We start from the raw sequence: 20,979 nt of genomic DNA on the forward strand, positions 1-20,979 counted from the left end.
CTGGGCCTTTGTTCCGGCAAGGACTGCTGGAGCACTTTGCTGGTAATCATCTCCGAGAGGAAGGAAACGAAGACCATTTATCTCCCAGAGGCCAATCAACTTCCTTTGGAGGGGAACACAGAACTCTGAATGCCCCCCCAGAGAATGCTTTGCAATGAGTTAGGATCAGACATTGAAGGACCAAAGATCTATAGCTTGCTCAGCGAGTCTGCGGAAATGTGTCTGTGCGCGTGTGTGTGCACATACGTGAATGTGTGTGAGATTTCTTTCCAAAAAGCCATTTTCACAGATACCTCACCCTCCCAGCCTGCTTGTGAAGTTTTGTTTGTTCATTTTGGTTGGTTTGGTTTTATTTTTTATTAAAGATTTTACTTATTCACTTGATAGAGAAAGTATGAGCGGGGGGAGAGGCTGAGGGAAAGGGAGAAGCAGGCTCCTCGCTTAGCAGGGCACCCGATGCTGGGCTCCATCTAAAAACCCTGAACTGTGTGATCATGACCTGAGCCCAAGGCAGATGCTTTAAGACTGAGCCACCCAAGTGCCCAATGGTTGTTTTGTTTTTAAACAAGAGAAAGAAAATGACAAGAGGCCATAGGATTTTCCTTAAATGGGTAGCTCAGCTGGAAACAGACTGAAGGTCTTTTGAGGACCCCTCTCCTGGAAAAGAGGCTGGGGGGGGTGTGGGCAGGAAATGGTTAAGCAGGGCACCACCACCACCACCACCACCACCACCACCACCACCCCCAGAGGGGGAGGCTGCTGCAGCCAGGGGGCTATGGAATGTGTCTCCCTGCAAGTTTCAAGGCAGGCTTGTTCTTTGACAATTGCTGACTCTGGTTTCTGCTTCCACTCGGAAGCTGTGTTGGTGCTGCGGGACCCTGACCCCTCGGCCAGAACTGGTTGCACCAGGACTGGATGCCAGACCCACGCTGGGCCAGTCAGCGTCCCTGTCCCCTGAAATTGCTTTTGGGATGCATCCTGGAACAAAGGCGATGAAATCCTGGGTGTGGCCGGCACCCATGTGTCTCCCTCCAGGAGGGGGTAAGGGCATCCTGGACTCCTCTTGATCTTCCAGACCCTGCTTCCAGCCTGGTGAGGCCCCACCATGGTCTTACCTTTGGGTTTCCTGAGACACCCCCTTGTCCTTCCAATAGGTTTTTGGTAATTCGAATTTCCTGAACGACTTCATGCAGGACCAGCTACATCATGCGTGGGGTTCAGTGTAAAAGGAAACCATGGATCCTCCTGTTCAAACATTTTTAAGAACTCCAAGGTGGCGACAGCTGAGCCGCAGCCCCATGTGACCGATCATTCAGGCTAGGCGCTCCTGGTGGAGCCGGGGCTAGGTTTGTGTTACCTGCAAATCAAAGGGCCTTGAGCAAGACAAACCTGGAAAGTCGGAAAGGTGGTCTCCCATGTCTTCAAAGGAAAGAGGCTTCAGAATCCTCCTAGAACTTCATTCAAGGGAGGCAGCCATTGACAGGGGGACCATAGAGGACAGCAAAAGTCTAGGGCGATTACATGAGAGGAAAGGCATCCCCGGGGCAGCTGTCTGGCAGAGAGCCCCCTGGGGTGGGAACTGGGAGTGAAGTCCCTTAAATTCCATGGTGCTTACAAGAGCACATGCAGACAGAGCCCGAGGTCCAGGGAGAGTGCTCCAGGGCAGGGCACTACAGCCCAAGAACCCCAAAGGGGTCCGCTATACGTGCCCGACAGGGAAGAGCGGGGTCTGGACCAGAGCAGAGAAGCTTCTCTTTGCCCAATGCAGCCCAGAGGCCCCATCAATGACATAGACAGGAGGGCCCGCAGGCCCCCTTGGCATCCCTCAGTAACCTACCTGCACGGCTGCCCTTGGGTGCCAGTTGCTGTGTTTGATAAACCGAGGAACCAACTGAACCCTTGTTCTCTTTCTCCATCATGAGATCTATACTCCTGTCCCACCTGAACCCTCTCGAAGGCCCTCATCTCCAAATGCCATCACATTTTTTTGGGGGGGGAGGGCTTCAATATATGAACTTAAAAAAAAAAAAGATTTATTTGAGTAGTAAGGACAAGGATAGGGACCAAGATAGCAGGGAGGAGAGGGAGAAGCAGGCTCCCTGCTGAGCAAGGAGCCTGACTCGGAATTCAATCCCAGGACCCTGGAATCATGACACAAACTGAAGGCAGACGCGCGACTGACTGAGCCACCCAGGCACCCCCAACATATGAGCTTTGACAGGACACACACATTTGGTTGGAAACACTCTTATCTGTGGGGTTTTCCTTAGGATCTGGCTGCATGTCCTGGCCCTGTTGATGTAAATAAATCTTCGTGGTGAGTACAACCACATGCTGAAAATGGGAGTCCTTTTAGTGAATCTTTGATGGTGGCATGTTCCCGGGGACCCTCAACACAATGCATGTGGGTGATTTCTTACTTTTTGTTTCTGGAAGGTAGTCATATCACTTATACAAGGAACAGATAAATGTGCTTTAAAAGATGGTCGAATGAACATGCAGCCACGATGTCGTGTTAGCAATGACCTTGGGTTCTTGTCGCGGCATCCACAGCGACATTTCCGGCAGCCGCTCTGCTGTGTGGCCTCCTGCCCGCTCCTGGTCCTTGGCTCCAAGATCCTTCCTGGGGATGAGAGTGGCTGAACCGTGCCCGCCTCTCTCCAGCAGCCAGGACACGGCTGGGTGTCCCTGGGAGGGGACTGAATGTGTGCGCAATGAGAAACCAAGATTCCCAGATGCAAAGATGAGATTTCTAGCCGTTGAGGAAGGTGCTTCCAGAGATGCTAGCTACCAAGGTCCTCGGGCATGTCTGGGGGACTTCCTCTCAAGAATGTGGAGGCAACTGGCCTTTCTATTCCGGAAGGGTCACCGTGTGCGTCACATTCACTGTCCCAGTGACCACCCTGGTTACACTCGTGAGCGAGAGACTCAGAAGGAAGTGATTTCCAGAAACAAGAGTGAGCAAAAGGACACTTTGCTAAAAATGCAAATCTGGCAGCCCCAACTGCCCATGAATTTGCAGGTCGGTAACATTTTTGTGATTTCTTTGTTCATGCTCCGGCTTGTCTGCGTGGAGGGCGTGTTTGTCTGGACTTCCCAGGGGCACCCGGTTCATGCAAGACGATGCAACCTCCCCAGCCCATGGAAATCGTGGGGAGACGAGCCCATGGTGGAGAGCAGGAGCGGACACACACCAAAGCTAGGCCGCCAAAGGGCGCAGGCCGAGAGATGCAGGAAGGAGCGCACGGTGGTCAGAATGAGGGCTCCGGCGTCAGGCAGTGTCCTCCCGCCTGTCTCCAGCTTGGAACTGGCAAGCCCCAGGACCTCTCTGAGCATCTGTTTCTCATCTGTAACACAGGGACAAAGGCTTCTCCTTCAGAGGGGTGTGAGGATGACACACGAGGCATCTAAAGTGCAGGCACTGTCTTTGACACACTCCTCGGCCCGGGGGCACCGCCAGCGCAGGCTACAGAGAAGGTGGAGTTTCTACCTCCCCGTGGGCAGAAAAGAAGGTCAGGGGAAGGAGCTAGCCTTTCTGTAAGTCAGTAATGTCCTGGGAACTTTACATTTTATTTACCCCAAGAATCCTAGGAGGTAGAGCAGGATTTTTCAAAATTTAACGTGCCTGGAAATTTCCTGGAGGATCTTGTCAAAATGTAGGTTCTGACTCAGCAGGTGTGTGTGTGGGGACGGGGGGGGGGGGGGGGGGGGGGGGGTAGCCGAGATTCTGTGTTTCTTTTTTTTTTTTTTTTTTTTTTTTTTTTTTTTTTTTTTAGATTCTGTGTTTCTTATACTGCCAGCCCATGCTGGTGCCACTGGTCCATGACCACGCGCTGAATGACAAGAAGGCTGGCAGCTCTGACTGTGCCCATTTCACAGATGAGGAAACAGGTTGAGTGAGGCCACCTGTCATGTTTTCCACTTGATAGAATTCATGGCCAGGGCTTTGGTGTTGAAATGAGAGAAATTACCTGCAGATGCAGCTGCAACCCCGTTGTGACCTTTGAAAAAGTCATAGTCATAAATCACAAGCCGCTGTGGTCCACACGTGGTTGTCACTAAGTCAGCCTGGGCAGCCTCTGGGGCAGAGGGCTGCATTGTCCCTGCAGAGTCATGCCAACGTTCAGACAGTGGGGAGGGGAGGGTGGTGGTGGTTTGCTGGGTGTGTCGAACTGACCAGAAAAGCAGGGGTAGCAAAGCCTAACTAACCTCTGCTGAGCGTTGAGAGCCAGGTGTCATTTTCAGAGCTGAACTTACTGCCTAGAGTATGAGGTAGGTGCAGCCACCCCCTTTTACAGATGGGGAAACTGAGCCAGTTAGAGAAGTGGCCTGGTCACACCAGTGGGTCTGCAGAGAGGGGCTCCGTGCCTTCTCTCTTCACCTAGAGGCTCTGCTGTCTCGGGTTGATGGTGCCTGTGTCACAACCAGTGGTCTGATGCTGCAGGCAGAGGGCCTTTTTTGCCCTTAAATCCATTGAGTTTTGACCCCGTTCATGAGCTGGACCAGCTTCTCTTTTCTTTAAAAAAGATTTTATTTATTTATTTGACACAGAGGAGAGATCATAGAGGCAGAGAGAGAGGGAGAAGCAGGCTCTTCACCGAGCAGAGAGCCCGATACGGGGCTCGATCCCAGAACCCAGAATCATGGCCCGAGCTGAAGGCAGACGCTTAACCAACTGAGCCACCCTGGCAACCCCCCCTCCCCTCCTCCCCCCGCTTCTTTCTTTGTGTGATCTTTCTTTTCTTTGCAGCAGAGGGCAGTGGTTAAGTTCACAGATTCCAGAAGCAAATCCCAGCTCAGACGTTCTCATGTGATTTGGAGCAGGTCCATTAGACTTTCTCTGCCTCAATGTCCTCGGCAATAAGAAGACTTGGATAAGGCCTGAACCACCTCATGGAGCTGGGGGCTGATGAGCGATCCAGTGCTGGTGAAGGGCTCAGAACAGGGCTTGGCACATAGTGAGCACCATGTGTGTGCTTGGTCTGATTACATCTTAAAATAGCAGCATCCATATTTGCTCAAGGAACAGATTTTGGTTGGAAAATTATTTTAATTGGTTCCTGGGTGACCAGATGAGCGGTGTGCTCTGCTTAGAACGAGGAGACCCGGGCTCCTGCCTTGGCCCTGCCCGTCCCAGCTGTGTGACTTTGCACCAGTCACTAGCTCTTCCAGAGCAGTGATTCAGACGTCTGTGAAATCGGGTGCCCTTCTACACAGGACCCCTATGAGCGTCCCAAGAAACACTGGCTCGAAAGCAATGGCTGAATCTGAGCCTCTTATTTTTAACCAATCTAAGGTTCACACAGCCAAGGGAACATCAGAGTGGTAATGTGTTTCTCTGAGATTTGCACGCCACCAAGCCCTTGGGGTCACCAACAGCACAGCCGCAAAAGTCACTGCCGCTGGCCTGGCCTGTTTTCCACCTCCTGGGCTGCTGAGGGGCTGGAGCCGACGTCTCCACGGTGGGGTTGGTGGCGGTGTCGCCAGGGCGTCAGCAACTCTCAGCCCTGACAAAGACGACACTGTGCCCGTGGCTCTCCGAGGGCCTGGTCCCTGCGGCCAGTGCAGGAGGGCTTGGCCCCCTGTCCCCACTCGGGGCATCACGTGACTGCTGAGCTGGAGGCTCTGAGCAGTCTGGCTGAGCCGCGGAGGGCAGACTGTGCTCTCTAAGGGGCATTTGCTCAGAATCTGCTTATGCTCTTAGCTCGGCAGGCAGAGCTGAACAAAGATGGAAGCAGGGCCGTGGGGCCCACGTGGCAGCAGGGAAGGAGGAAGGAGGTTGGGGGGGAGCAGGGGGGGATGCCCACTCCACCCCACTCCACCCCCAAGGCCCACGTGGGATTGAGACACTTCCCTCCACAGAAGGCTCCACTCCCTGCTCTTGCCTGGGGCAGGGGAGATGGGGGGCAGGGCTGGTCAGCCACTGGGGCACCTCCAAGGCAGAGCTCCTGCTTGGGGAGGCTGGGGCTCACCCCCTGTCCGGGACCTTCCTGAGGTGCTTCTGGGCAAATGGTCAGCAATCCCTAGGACCTTCATTTTTCCCTACAAGTAAGGGATGTTTAGTAGTAATACAGAAAGTGAGTCATTAAGGTAAGGATTCTAATTATTAAGTTGGTGTCCATGGGACAGGGGAAAAATATTAGCAGAAACGTATGCATTGGCTGCCTGGCTGGCTTAGCCAGAGGAGCTGTGACTCTTAATCTCGGGGTCATGAGTTCAAGCCCTATGTCAGGTGTGGAGATTACATAAATAAGTGAATTTTTTTTTTAAATTTTTAAAGATTGTGTTTATTCATGAGAGACACACAGAGAGAGGCAGAGACATAGGCAGAGGGAGAAGCAGGCTCCCCATGGGGAGCCCGAAGTGGGACTCGATCCCAGGACCCTGCCCTGAGCCAAAGGCAGATGTTCAACCACTGAGCCACCCCGGTGCCCCAAATAAATGAAACTTAAAAAAATAAAAAAGTATGTATGCCCTCCTCCACAAGGCCCCGTGTCTTCCCACTGCGGTTCTCAGAGCTGTTGTGCGTCGGAATGCCCAACACCTGAGTCCCGCCTCCCCTGGACCCTGGAGATCCAGGCTTGTGTGAGCTCCCCGCAGGATTCCAGCATGCAGCCAGGCTGAGAGAGCCGCATCGATCTTTCCACTCAACTCCCTCTCAGATCCCACAGACACTATGTGCTGTCCCAGAGTGTTTACCGGCTCAGATGACCTCTGGCACGTGACCACAGAGGACTGGGGACACTCGTTCTGGGGGTCTCATCAAACCAACTCCCGATCCCTTAGCATTGGCTGTTAGATGTTTCCCAAAGCACCACCAGATGAACGTCCTTTTATTTGGGCCTGGTCATTCCTGGTGGCCTCCTTGGGGTGTTTGAGCCCCAGTTTATTCCCTGAGATTCATGGGCTGCTGGGTGGGGCTGGCCTGACAGCCACCTGGCTGCCACTCTCTGGCCCTCAGTGTCCTGGTGCGTGTGAAAGCTGCTGGTGGTGCTCTGACCTGGGCTGTCTGCAATGTGGGGGGAATCATCGCAGCCCCCACTGGCTTACGGAGGACTGAGATCTCTTAGAGGACACAGCCTTTCTTCCGCCCAGAGGAGAGGAGATGTGACAACCATAAACTCCTCAGAGAAGAGCCAACTGCAGGTAGGCCCATGGCAGGTTGAATGCTGGCTTGAATGGTGGCCCCCCAAGAAGACATGTCCAAGCCCTAACCCCCCACCCTACTCTGGACTTGTCCACTTGATCTTATCTGGAAATAGGGGTTTTGCAGATGTAATTAGGGATCTCAGGATGAGCGCATCCTGGATCAGGACAGGCTCTGAATCCAATGTCCAGTGTGTCCTTACAGGACACAGAAGAGAAGTCACAGACATGGGTGAGGCCACGACTATGGCGGCAGAGGCAAGTGACACATCCATGGGTTCTGTGGCACCAAGGACCACTGGCAGCCACCAGGAGCCAGGAGAGGCCTGGAGTGGACTCTCTCCCAAAGCCCCCACAGGGAACCGACCCTGGCACCACCTTCATTTTGGACACTGTCCTCTGGAAAGCAAGAGAATACGTTTCTGGAGTCCGAAGCCACCCGGTTTGTAGTACTTTGTCACAGCAGAGCTGGCAAGCGGCATAAGACCCAGTCCAGAAAAATCAAACTTCAGCCCTGGAGGATGATCATTAACATTCGCCTTCTGAGAAGGGGGAAGGCAAGTAGAAGGTTGGGAGACACCAAACCCCGGAGCCAAACCACCTGCATGCCTGCATTTTTCCTGTTGGCGAACCGGAGGTTGAGGGACGGCCTAGGAGAATCCTTGTTTTCCCGAGGATCTTGTTAAAATGCAGGGCCTAAGTCACTAGTCTGGGGCAGACCTGAGATCCTGCGTTTCTTTTCTTTTTTTTTTTTTTTTAAGATTTTATTTATTTATTCATGAGACACACACACACACACACAGAGGGGGCAGAGACACAGGCAGAGGGAGAAGCAGGCTCCAAGCAGGGAGCCCGAGTGTGGGACTCAATCCTGGGTCTCCAGGATCATGCCCTGGGCTGAAGGCAGACGCTAAACCACTGAGCCATCCAGGGAGTCCCCAGATCCTGCATTTCCAAGGGGCTCCAGAGATGCAGCAGATCTTGGCCCCACACTCTGAGGACAGAGGTCTTGTGAGGGTGCGTATCTGAGTGCTCCCCAGATGCTGGCTGAAGAATGAAAAGGCTCAAGGCACCACGCCTGGCAGATTCAGACTTTCTGGGACCAATCCCTGGAATCCACATGTTTAACCACCTTCCCCAGGATACTGGATTTTAGGTGTGTGGGACTGGGGCACCTGGGTGGCTCATTCAGTTAAGCATCTGCTTTGGGCTCAGGTCCCTGCGGACCCACATTGGGCTCTGCTCAGCAGGGAACCTGCTTCTCCCTCGGCCTCTGCCTGTGGCTCCCCCTGCTTGTGCTTTCTTTCTTCAATAAATAAATAAAATCTTTCAAAAAAAAAAAAAAAAGAAAGAAAGAAAGAAAGTATGTGGGACTATATGGGTTTCTGGGATAGTCAGAGTTGGGAAGACAGGGGTCTCTGAGGGAGTCTGAGTCCCCTCCTGATTGAGGCAAGGAAAAAAGTATCCACATTTTTTGAGCACCTCTTCTGTGCCAAGTCCTGGGGTAGAAAGCCTGACATTCGTGAGAGTATATAATCCTCAGAACAGCTCCCAGGAAGCAGCTCTTGTTCTTACCCCATTATACAGATGGGGTGAACGAGGCTCAGGAAGATGAAGCATCTGACTGCATCCGTCTGACTGCACCCCTCCCTGGGTCTTGGTGTGTGTCGGCCAAGCTCTGTTTAGGCTGGTGCTTCTCGAACTTTAATGCCTGTGAATCACCTGGTTAAAAGGCAGGTTCTGGCTCGCGATGATGCGGACGCTGTCGCCCTCAGTTGTGCAGGCGTTAGGAGCCATCTGCAGGGTCCATCTGCAATTACACATAAAGGAGGAGAGGCCAGGGGTCCCTGGGGAGATGGGGAAGGGCCAGACCACAGGCAAGCCCATTCTGTTTTCCAGCCATTTTAGCACCTGGATAACAGAGACCATGCAATCGAATTACTGAGCAACTGGCGTTTAAGGAGCTGAGTCGATAAGCACCTGCTAACGGATTTCTTTGAAAATGAAACAGCTGTCCAGTTGCCTCGTTAATCTCATTAGGCCCCTGCTTAGAATTACGGTCTCCAGCAATTCAGTCTGCCTCCCTAATGAGGATGGAAGGGCTCCGTCCACATTAGCAGCGGGTCTCGTCGATGAGAGCAGAATGGGGGAAACCTGGCGGGGGCCCCTTTTTATGAAACCACGCCCTTGGGGGATGTCGGTGTGTGAGCAGCTGGGACTGGCTGGGAGAGCCCCCCGTGTGATCCAGGCCCCCTTCTGCCCTGGGAGAAGGTGTGGAGAACCAGCCAGTCCAGGGTGAAGTCGTCCCAGGTCTGCAGTTACACAAAAACCGTGAGCATTCTGCAATATCATGCGCTCCATTTATCCCTTCTTAAAAATCACATTTTTCTAAGACTTAGCTGTTGAAATGATTTTACTTGATGACAGAAGCCCGAGAGACAGAATGATTATTTTTAAACATCCTTTTAACATTGTGCCCGCCGCTCAATGTTTTGACTGGCCTGTGAAATCCGCAAGTCTAGAAACTCAACGTGGGGCCGTCGGTATAAAGGTGTGCGTGCAAGAATGCTAAATGCTTAGCTGTGCCGAAAAGATGGGGAGCAACCAAAATGCTCGTCCATAAGGGTTTGGCTTAATTATGTATTTTCAGATGGCAGCCGGTTCTAAAAATAGAGGGTTGTGTGTGCTCCAGGGTGTATTGTTATGTGGAGGAAAGAGACAACAAGGTGTGACGCTGGTTGTGGTCGGCTCCTGGTGTGTGTGCTTCAGGGCTGTGGATGCATTCGCGTGTGCATTCACAGAAGTCTCTGGGAAAAGCTTCTGGTCGTGGCTGCCTTTGGGGAGTAGGACTAGGAACGGGTGTCATGTTGAGATTTCTCTTTTATCATATCCTCTCTTAGGACTGTTTGAAATTATTACTATGTTGGTGTGTCAATGTCTCAATACGCAAGTTAACAGAGCGAGCCTTCTGGGAGCCCTGGCTGGCTGGAGATGCTAGTTTGAGGTCCAGGAAGGAAATACCCAGGCTGCGGCTATTGGTGGGGGATTTTGCTGCTTTACACCCGGACGGAGAGCTCATGCTCTTAAAGTCCCCACGGGTTGGTGCAGATGGAGGTTGTCAGAACACACGCAGTTTGGGCCTCCACTTGTTGAAGGCTCTGATTCTCAGGCTTGGGTGTGCATCAGAATCGCCCGGAGGCTTCCTTAAAACGTAGCTTGTCTACCCCATTCCCCCCACAGTCTCTGATTCCTAATGCACGTGTGGGGCACAAGCATCTGCATTTCTCACAAGCAACCAGGTGATGTGGATGCTGCTGGCGCACGATCCCATGTTGAGGACCACAGCTATGAGGGCCCCGACCCTGATGTTGGGTATTTCTCTCCTCCAGATAATCCACTAGCCCTTCTTCTCAGCAACCAGCAGCAGGTGGGGGCCTCAGCAGGCCGCTGTTTCATGCTTAACCGGGAAAGCAGGGCAAGGATTTCAGCTGAGGCCGCAGCTGAGAATCCTCGGCAGTGTTCGGAGCACCCACGCTTGAGGTGCACCCGGACCAGTGATGCCAGAACCTTTCACACGGCCTCAGCCTCGGGGAGTTGAAAAACACCGCAGGGGAGCTTTGGAGTGTGGGCTGCGCGTCATATCCCAGGGCTGCTGTGGCAACATACGCCAGAGCTGCGTGGCTGAAACTGCGCACGTGTCCTCACACAGCTCTGGAGGCCTGGGGTCTGAAATCAAGGTGGTTCTCAGCAGGGCTGGTCCTTCTGAGGCCACCAGGCAGGATGTGTTCCAGCCACAAAACGCACCCCACCCACCAGCCTGTAGAAGGCCACCTTCTCCTTGTCTCCTTACATCTTCCTCCCTGCGTGTCTGTCCCTGTGTACAAATTTCCCCTTTCTGTAGGAACACCAGTCCAATCAGAGTAGGGGCCCGCCCCTGCTCCAGAGTGACCTCATCTGAAGTAACTCCATCTGCAATGACCCCAGTTCCAAATAAGGTCACATTCTGAGTCCTGGGGTTAGGACTTTGAAATATGAACTGGGGGGGGGGGGGGAGCGGGGGGGGGGGGGATAGAATTCGGCCCATAGGGGCGCCTGGGTGGCTCAGTCAATTAGGCCTCTGACTCTGGGTTTTGGCTCAGTTTGTGATCTCTGGATCTCCAGATTGAGCCCCATGTCAGGCTCTGCACTCAGCGTGGAGTCTTGCTGGAGATTTTCCCTCTGCCCCTCCGCCCACTCTCCTGTGTTCTCTCACACGCACTTGCTTGCTCGATTGCTCTTGCTCCCTCAAATAAGTAAATCTTAAAAGAATTCAGCCCATAACAGACTGGGTATAAAGTTTGCTTTTCATATGCGCAGCAAATTACTTGGGGACATGGATCAGACACGGATTCTGATTCAGTAGGTCTGGGGCAAGACCTGAGACCCTGTGTTTTCAACCAGAGTCCCAAGGCTCAGGCTCAAATGATACTATGGATTTGCGTTAATGGTATTGCGGTTGGGTAAGAAAGTGTCATATTTCACAAAGAGATGCAGATGGACCTATTTAAGGCTGAATGTCAGGATGACTTGGGTTTCCTTTTAAATACTAAGAACCATAGGAAATAGAGCAAAATGTTAACTGTTATAACTAGGTGGTGGGTATAAGAGGATTTGTCTTATTCTGCTTTTCTTTATGTTAAAATATTTTTCATAATACAATTAAAAAAACAATTTCCAGGTGAGTCTAAGGGGACAGTGAGGGCTAAGTACCTCTGGAAATGGATGGATGGAAAGACAGAGGACAGATGGATGGGTGGGGGTTGGGGGACACTTAGGAGTGGGGTGTTGGGTTGCAGGGGCTCCCCTGAGTGCTCTGACTGGGAACAGGAGCTGTGTACACCAGCATCTTCTCCACATGGGTCCCTAATTCTTCCCCCACCGCCCCTGCTGCCTGTTTACCCGAGAGTGAGTTCAGGGAGGCATCGGGAGTGGGGAGACATTCTGGGATCCCCCTGCCTGCCTCGCTTGCTCCGGGGGCAAGGACACCTGATGTTTCTGAGCAGCAGGGCTGGCTTCTGTGTCCCCACCCTTAGCATAGCGCCCAGCACACAATGGGCACCCAACAAATGGGCTGAGTGAGTGAGTGATTATACACTTACTCTGAGGGACTGGTCTCTTCCAGAGAAGCCAGGCTCTGGGAGGTCAGGTGACCTGACCCAACCAGGGAATTGGGGTCTGAACTCAGCCAGCCCTGTCCAGTGAAAACAGGATGCTGTTTCCCATACAGGAAGCCTCAGGTAGCTGCATTCTAAAACGTGAAAAGAAATGGGCAACATTAATTTTAGTTTATATTTAACCTGATATGGCTAAGATATTATTTCAACACGTCATCTCTACTTTAAATTTTTGAGAGGTAGCACGAGGGAGAGCTTTGTGGTCAGGGACTTGTCCTGCATCTTGACTGCATGGCGGCTGCATGCATCCCCACGTGGGATGAAGGGGTGCGGATACACACACATCATGTCCGTTTCCTCACTGTGACACTGGGCCATAATTATAGAAGGCGTCACCAAGGGCAAAGCTGAGCGAACCTCTCCATGCTGTCCTTGCAACTTCCTGTGAACATGTAATTATTTCACAATAAAACTTAATGTGATATTTTACAATTGAAATTTTTGCTTTAAACAATTTTAACAACAACAAAAACTCACCCCTCCAAACCGGTCTCTGAATGCTGGTGTGTTTCGTGCTGTCGGCGCATCTTGTTTGGACTAGCCAGCGTTCCCATGTCCCACTGCATTGGATACAGCTGCTGCCAACTTTGCTCCTTCCCTCCAGCAGTGTCATCGGGGATGGGTTACTGGACCCCTGGTCTGTCCCTCCCACCCACCAGGGGTCTAGGTAGACTAGTCCCTTATTTTGGATAAGTTGCTGAGCCTCAGTTTGTCTTGACTGCAGAATGGGATGAATAGTGGTACTTATCCTACTGGGTTGTTGAGATGCCAAGTGCTGGGCGCTTTGCACAGGCCTGGACCATGGTTCACTGGTGGTGACATTCCCCACCATTGCCCTGTTTGAGATCCAAAATGGCATCTTCCTCTGATCTCCGCCCCCCCCCCACCCCGCCCATTTATAATACCCTACTGCCTCTCTCTGCTGGCCTTCCCCAAGTGACAAGTTCTTGTTTTAACTGCTGGGCAGGAAGTAGGATGACCTCTCTATGTATCTTTGACACCTAATTCCTGGTTGCCATAGATACACTGTCCCTTCCGGAAAGCTAGTGAGCATACTGCAGGCTTAGAGGCCAGCCCTTCTGCAAAAAATCCTTGCAAAGCCTCTTTTGAAACTTTGGACTTCCTTTATGAGCCCTGCCAGGCTCCCAGCTCACTGCTTTTCACCATATAAGGCAAACCCCTGTGCGGGTCACAGGTGAGCCCGCTGTGACCCAGGCCTTGCTCAGCTCAGCTGCAAAGGCACTTCCAACGGAGCGCAGCGCGTATGCACAGATGATTTTAGCAACGAAGAGGTTTTGACACCTTTTATGGTTTTAGAGGAAGAAAGACTTGTGTACCACAACGGCAGAAACACGGCTTTGGCTTCATCGTGGTGAGAAATGGTGGGTTGTAAAACCAGGATGTAACTCACACCGGGGCTTTCACAGAACACTGAAGGGGCCTGTGTGTCCCTACGTTACCAGTTACCATCGTGTGGTGTTACCATCGCGTGGCAGGAGGCCGGAGGCAGTCCTCCAAATCAACATGAGAATTTCAGCCAGGAGGGTTTTAAATAAGCCTCCACCACCCCTCCCCAGAGCCCCAGGACTCATTTGTGAGGTCTTTCATACTGTCCTGGAACCCCGATCTTCAGGGGACTTTACCTCTGCCTCCAATTCTTCATGCCAGCGTCTGTGGGGCAGGTGGTACAGAAGGGCAGGCAGGTCTCTGGGAGGTGGAGCTTGCAGGGTAGGGAGAAGATGGGGGTGCTTATATCTGGAGGAGTGGAAGGGCCCATGTGAAGGTTCTGAGCTGGGGAGTTGTGCTCCCAGAGTGGGATGGCATGCGTGCAGGGAGATGTGGCCCAGCCCAGGGTGTGGGGAGTCGTGGGGTCCGTCTTGGGTCCGCTTAAAAACCGCTGAAGGGTTTTTAAGTAGGTGAGAGGTGTGACCAGACTTACTCGATGGGATCTTGCTGACCATTACAAGGAGGCTGGCGAGGACAGGGTGGGGGAAGTAGCCATCCCCTGAGCACCTCTTGACAGGTGCAGGGCCAGGAGTGGGGATGCTGCTCACAGGACAGGGTCACAGCACCCCTTTGCCCTTCTCACACAGGTGTTCTTGGGCTGTCTTCTCCTGCCTTCTCCTTTCTATGACCCCTTTGAAGATACTGATGAAGTTGTAAATGGATAACTAGAGAGGCAGGAAAAGGCTAGAACGCCAGGTAATTATCATATGTTCCTTTGAAAAACACAGGATTCCAAGAGCACAGTATGGAAGGAGGAAGGAGGAGAGATTGTACGATGGAGAAACCAGACGGACATGACCCTGGCCAGGTGACCAAGGTCAGGACCAACTGTGATAAGTCACCGTGATGGCATGTAACCTTGATAGGACGGATGACAAGGTGCTTTACATCTGGGCTCTTCATTCCTCCAAACCCACAACCCTAGTCTAATCCATGAGAAAAACAGCAGACGAATCCCAACAGAGGGGGAGCTTACAAACACCAGGCCAGCGTGCCTCCAACTGCCCAGGCCATAAAAAACAAGGAGAGTCTGAGAAACTGTCCCAGCTTGGAGAGCTCATGTAAGGAGGAATCAATATTGCTTCATGAATGGTGACAAATGTACCATACTAATGTAAGATGCTAATCATAGGGGCACTGGGAGTAGGGCACACAGGAATTCTTTGTATTATATTCTCAACAACCTTATAAATCTAACCTTTGTCTGCAATTTCTATTGCTTTAAAGATTTGTAAGTAATCTCTACCCTCAACGTGGAACTCAAACTTTGATCTCAAACCCCGAGATCAAGAGTCACATACATACCACCCTCCTGCCCCTGAAATTTTAAAAACTGGGACTGTCGCCACGTGTCTCGCCGTGATCGTGAGCGCCACCTCGTGGGCACATTGGAAAATGGGAAAAGCCTGTTTCCCGCCCTGCAGTGGCTCCTAACCCAGCGGGGGTGGGGAGTGGGGGGCAGGTCGTGGGGGCAGGGTGGGTGGGGAGGAGACAGAGCAAATACTGGACTCTTCCACCTGGGTGACTGCACCTTGGCCTTGGGCTAGAGACTGAGCTCATCTATCTCATTATCCCTGGCTCGAGAGGGCCTTGCAGGCGCAATCATGCCATCACCTTTATTTCCTGCTGCCCCTTGAACCTGCTGATAGAGAGCCACCCTCCAGATCCCTGAGGAAAAGCACAGAACTTTCCCATGATTTTTTTTTTTTTTTTTTTTTTTGGGCCGTTCTTGAGAAATTAGGTCCCAGGTCAGCAGGTCAGTGAGATTGCAAGTGGTCTCAATTCATTAATTAAAAATGTCCAGTCTTGGCTAATAAAGCTTGGACCTTGATTCTTTCTTTCTTTTCTTTCTTCTTTTCCTTCCATCCTCCTCCCTCCCTGATTTATTAGAGAGAGAGCACGCATGAGCAGGGGGCAAGGTAGACAGAGGGAGAGGGAGAAGCAGATTCCCTGTGGAGTGGGTAGCCCAATGACCTGAGCCAACCCTTCACTGACTGAGCCACCTAGGTGCCCCAAATAATTTCATTTTAGTGTTAGCATGTCCCATGCAACATTTGGGACTATACCAAGAAATTATTCATTTGAAATTCAAATTTGACTGAGCTCCTGTATCCCGGTCTGCTACATCTGGCAAGCCTGTTTCTGGTCCCTGCAGGCTCACAGCTGAAGGAGGGAGGAGAGATGATGGCAGGGAGAAAGACTTCACTTGATTGACAGCAGTGTGTTCGTTTCCCATTGCTGCTGGAACAAACTACACATTTAGTGGCTTAAGACTGTATTAACTTATTCTCTTACAGTTCAGGGGGGTTACACGTCTGAAATCAGGGTGCCAGCAGGGCTGTGTTCTTGCTGGAGGATCTAGAGGAGAATTTCTCCCCTGCCTCTCCCATCTTCTAGAAATCCTTCTTCCATCTTCAAGCCAGTAACACAGCCTCTTCCTTCCCTCTCTATCCCTCTCCCCTTCCACCAGCATATCTCCTTGTGGCCTCTGACCCTCCTGCCTGCCTCTCAGAAGGACCTGTGATGACATCAGGTCCACCTGGATCATCCAGGATTATCCCCCCATTTCAAGATCCTTAACTAAATCACACCTGCAAAGTCCCTCCTGCCACATAAGGTCACCTCTTCACAGATTCTGAAGATCAGAACGTGGATGTTTCCAGCGGCTGTTATTCAGCCTCTCACTGTGGCAAGCTGGCTTCCGCCACCTGGGCCTGGCCTGCACGCACAGCTGATTTCGATCACATGGCCACGTCTGTGCATCCTTGGGAGGCTTCCTTGCACCCTGCAACTCCTGACTGGGTGGTGCCTGTCCTTGGCTGATGGCTCCTCCTCTGCTCTGGGCTGGCTGATGCCAGTACAGCCAGTCATTGCTGGGCCCTGGGGACAGTCTTTTTCACAGTGACCCCAGGAGGCTGTGCCCCCTTGGCATTCTGAATCCTGTCCTAGATCCCACACCTCTAATGAAAAGCTGGGTGGCAGGGTGGTCCCTGTCAGGAGCAAACCCTCTTTTGCTGCCCCTACACCTCTGATAATGCACGTGTGATGTGGACATGGGCTGGAGCTCTTGAAGAGGCCGCCACCCCCACTGACCCTGAGATGAGAGGCTGGCTCTCTACTTACTCCTGGGGAAATGGCCTCGGTGCCCCCAACAAGCCCCCTCCACCCCAGGTCTCCCCTCATCTCTGTGAACTTTAAGACCCTCCTTCGGGGATTAACTCTCCCTTGAGTGGAGATGTGACTTTGGGAGAGAATGTGGTGCAAAGGCGTAGAGCAGTGGGAGGATCACCTGGTGGGGTAGGAGATGGTGAGTAGGTGAACGATCCCAAGAGAAAGCTGAAACATGGACGGGACTGACCGGATGGTCGGGGGTCCTAACCATGCAGGCCAACCTCCCAGAACAGATGAGCTGCGCTTGCTGGGTCCATGATGAGCTGTGGTGCAGGAGAGGAGGTAGTCACCCTTGGGAGGGGACTCCCCAGGCCAAGGACGTTCTCACCAACAGTCACAGAAGGGTCACAGAACTGCCATCAATGCAGTTTGTCGCTGTTGATGTTGACTGCACCACTGCAAGGTTAACCCCTCTCCCATTTCCATCCTGTCCCCTTTGGAAGGAAGTCATGGTGCACTGCCCACAGAAGGACTGGGGAGTTGGGCTCCGCCTCCTTGACTTGGGAGCATCTGTGTAAATTATTGGGGTTGTTGAAGGGGAGATTCACCTCTTCTACATTTATTATTTAGTCAATCATATATGTACATGTTTTATTAACTTTCCAAATTCCTTCATGACACAGTAGCTCCACAGACAGGGAAAACCTACGTTTGACAAAGACTGATACAAATGTCCTTACGTAGTACATTTCAGAAACTGAGAAACTGTTCATGCCTTTGTGTGTTTGGGATTCATTCCAAAGGTTTTTAGGCTGCTCTGTCACTGAGAATTGTTAATCACAAAAACTCCAAGTGGTCATGCAGAACGAGCTCATCAAAGTGGCCCCAATGTCCGCTCCTGGTCTTTGAGATCACTATGTTTCTAATGTTTGCTTCCAATCCACTTTTTTTTTTCTTTGAGATTTTTATTTATTTATGAGAGAGAGAGAGCGAGGCAGAGACCTAGAGGGAGAAGCAGGCTCCCTGTGGGGAATCCGATGCAGGACTTGATTCCAGGACCTGAGCCAAAGGCAGATGCTCAATCACTGAGCCACCCAGGTGCCCCTCAAATCTACTCTTTTAACCCAAAAATGTACTGCAGGAGGGGCTGAAGACCCAAGCCACCTGAGTTTGGAAAATTCTGAACATTTCAAACCTCCCCTTGAGACAAAGGCCTGCTGTGGAGCCCCTGTGTGCTGGAGGCCAGAAGTATGACCGGGAGTTCTCCCCTCCCTCCCACCCAAAAACCTGGTTTTTAAAGGGTATGTAATACAGATGTGCAAATTTGAAGCTTACATAAATATTAAAACCAACAGTAAGCGTACTAACCTGTAAACCCAATCTGGCTGGCTGCCTGCTTTGGTTTGGCCAGTGAGCTACAAATGATTTTCACACTTTAAATTGTTGGGGGGAAAAACATCGACAGAAGATTACTATTTTATGGCACATGAAAATCACGTGAAATTCAAATTTCAGGGCATCTGGGTGGCTCAGTGGTTGAACGTCTGCCTTCAGCTCAGGGTGTGATCCCGGGGACCTGGGATCGAGTCACACATTGTGCTCCTTGCTGGGAGCCTGTGTCTCTGCCTCTCTCTGTCTCTCATGAATACATTTTTAAAAAACTAAAAAAAAAAAGAAGAAAAAAATTCACATTTCAGTGTCCTTCATGAAAGTCCTAGTGGTACACAGCCATGTTCAATTGTTTGTATAATGTCTGTGGCAGTTTTTGTGCAAAGACAACACAATCTAGCAGTTGTGAGAGAGACTGAATGGCTTGAAAAATCTAAAATATTTACTATCTGGCCTTTCACAGAACAAGCCAGCCAACCCCTAGGTTCGGGCTTAGACAAGCGAAAGCCTTTTTCGTGGAGTTATATTACTGATGTGGCTTGGGCTCGCCGGCTCGTGGTGAGGGAAAGCAGGCTGACTGTGGGCAGTGCAGCCACCGTGGATACTACCCAGTGGTTTCCCGCAGCCACAGCCAGGGCAGGGGGTGGTGGCACTGTCCTAGGTGCAGGGAGAGTCCCTGGCTATAGAGATTGGAATGCTATCAAACCAACAATGTCAGTCTGCATTTTATCCACCCGAGCCAGCATGGGTGCATAAGTACAGGGGGACCCAATCTCTCCACCATCTTGGCTGCAGAGGGCAGAAACCTAACTTGGATGAGCTGGAGAGCTGGGATTGTTCACTGGTGTCATTGGTCTGCATGACATTGGGTTGGTTGGGCTTTGGGACATTGGACTCTCATGGATTTGCTTCTCCTGGCACTCAATAGGCCTTGGTGCTCAGACCAATTTTGCCACAAGGAACCATGCCTTACAGCGTGTCATCAGCCAGGTGCAGCCCTCAGGCATGGCCAGTGGGGGGAAGGAAAGCCCATGTCTGGGTTTAGAGTTGAAACATGGCCAGGAAGCATCTGACTGGTAGGGAGGGTGGAGTTAAGGGTTGGCAGAAAGAGTTTGGAAAGGCGACAGACCTTTGACTCAAGATAGGGAAATGTTCAGATGGCCTTTGGGTTCTTTTTAAGCCTAGACATTCCTGTAGATTTCTTTCTCTCCCATCTGTTTCCCCATGATTGCCTCTCAATGTGTGTTTTTTTCTCCTTGACGGGTCCCAAACCTCTCTGATACAGACCCCCCCCCCCCCCCCCCCCCGCCAGCCCCTCCCTTCAGTGTAATCCTCATCCCCCACCTCCCATTCATTCAGCAAGTGCAGGTGATGATGAAGCAGGGGATGCTGAGAGCCTGTCGCTCACTGCTGTGTCCCACTGCCTGGCATGTAGGAGCTGTTCATTGTGCCTCTATAAACTGGAGAGACAGGCACTGCCCTTGTCCTTTTGGACCTTAGGTCCCACCAGCCTAAGACCACCTAGTCTGGCAAAGCAGATTCGTTTATGCACTGCACCAGGAACCCTGAGCAGCTCACCTGACAAAGGTAAAGAGTGAGCTTTCATAGGATTTTGTGGAAGGTGGGGTTTGGGTGAATTGTGAGAGAAGCAGTTTTTCCACAGGCTTGGTGCAAAGCAGGGCCATGTGGGCCTGCCTGAAACCAGGATCAGGTCAGGGCTGCAAAGTGGACCAGCTCCCATTCCCTTGGGAACCACAGAGCTATTCTGGAGCTCTGCACACGGGTTGGAAATCCAGGCTCTTCTCTGGCAAAGGTGGCTTAAATTCTCTAGGCGGGAGCAGGATGTTTCATTCTTAAATGATGGAATTTCAAACAGCAAAGTTGTTGCTAATCTATGATTTTGGAGTTTAAAGTTGTTTTTGAGTAAAACATTCATTACTCAAAGGGATTATTGTGATACTTTACAGGTGCAGCCATGTGTCCCTGAGAAAGAACATTTCCTGTGAACTTTAGGAAGAGTAAAAACGGGATCCCTGGGTGGCGCGGCGGTTTGGCGCCTGCCTTTGGCCCAGGGCGCGATCCTGGAGACCCGGGATCGAACCCCCACGTCGGGCTCCCGGTGCGTGGAGCCTGCTTCACCCTCTGCCTGTGTCTCTGCCTCTCTCTCTCTCTCACTGTGTGTCTATCATAAATAAATAAATAAAAATTAAAAAAAAAAAAAGGAAGAGTAAAAACTTTCAGCTGGCTTTCTCTGTGTCTGTTCCTGGGGCCTGATGAATGGGCCAGCGGATCCCGGAATACCCACTCTCAGTCTAGGGGCAGGAGGGGTATTTGTACATTAAGTGCTCCATTGGCTCCAGTGGGAGGAGAGGGGGAAGGGATGGGCTGGAGGAGGCAAAGAGGCTGGGAAGGAGGCTGTTACTGATGTCTGGCCTGAGAGGGGACTCCAGGGCTTGGAGGGAAGGGGTGGATGCAGAAGCTGTCTTGGAAGTAAAACAGAACCTGGGGACAGAGGGAAGAGGAGGCAAGGGAGGTGCTGACGTGCACTAAGGCAGGAACTAAGAGGAGCAGTTTTGGAGGGAAGAGGCTGTTTGGTTTCTGCTGGGGTGAATTT

At 51.7% G+C, this 20,979-nt stretch overlaps 1 long non-coding RNA gene across 1 annotated transcript; it reads left to right on the forward strand.

Moving 5' to 3' along the window:
• Positions 1-13,466: 13,466 nt before the first annotated feature.
• Positions 13,467-20,506, forward strand: LOC102152359. Its single transcript, XR_005358931.1, has 3 exons — positions 13,467-13,741; positions 14,594-14,926; positions 20,333-20,506. It is a non-coding gene; the product is annotated as an uncharacterized LOC102152359 (long non-coding RNA).
• Positions 20,507-20,979: the final 473 nt, after the last annotated feature.

Source organism: Canis lupus, chromosome 5 (genome assembly GCF_011100685.1).
Source record: "Canis lupus familiaris isolate Mischka breed German Shepherd chromosome 5, alternate assembly UU_Cfam_GSD_1.0, whole genome shotgun sequence".
NCBI classification, from domain to species: Eukaryota; Metazoa; Chordata; class Mammalia; order Carnivora; family Canidae; genus Canis; species Canis lupus.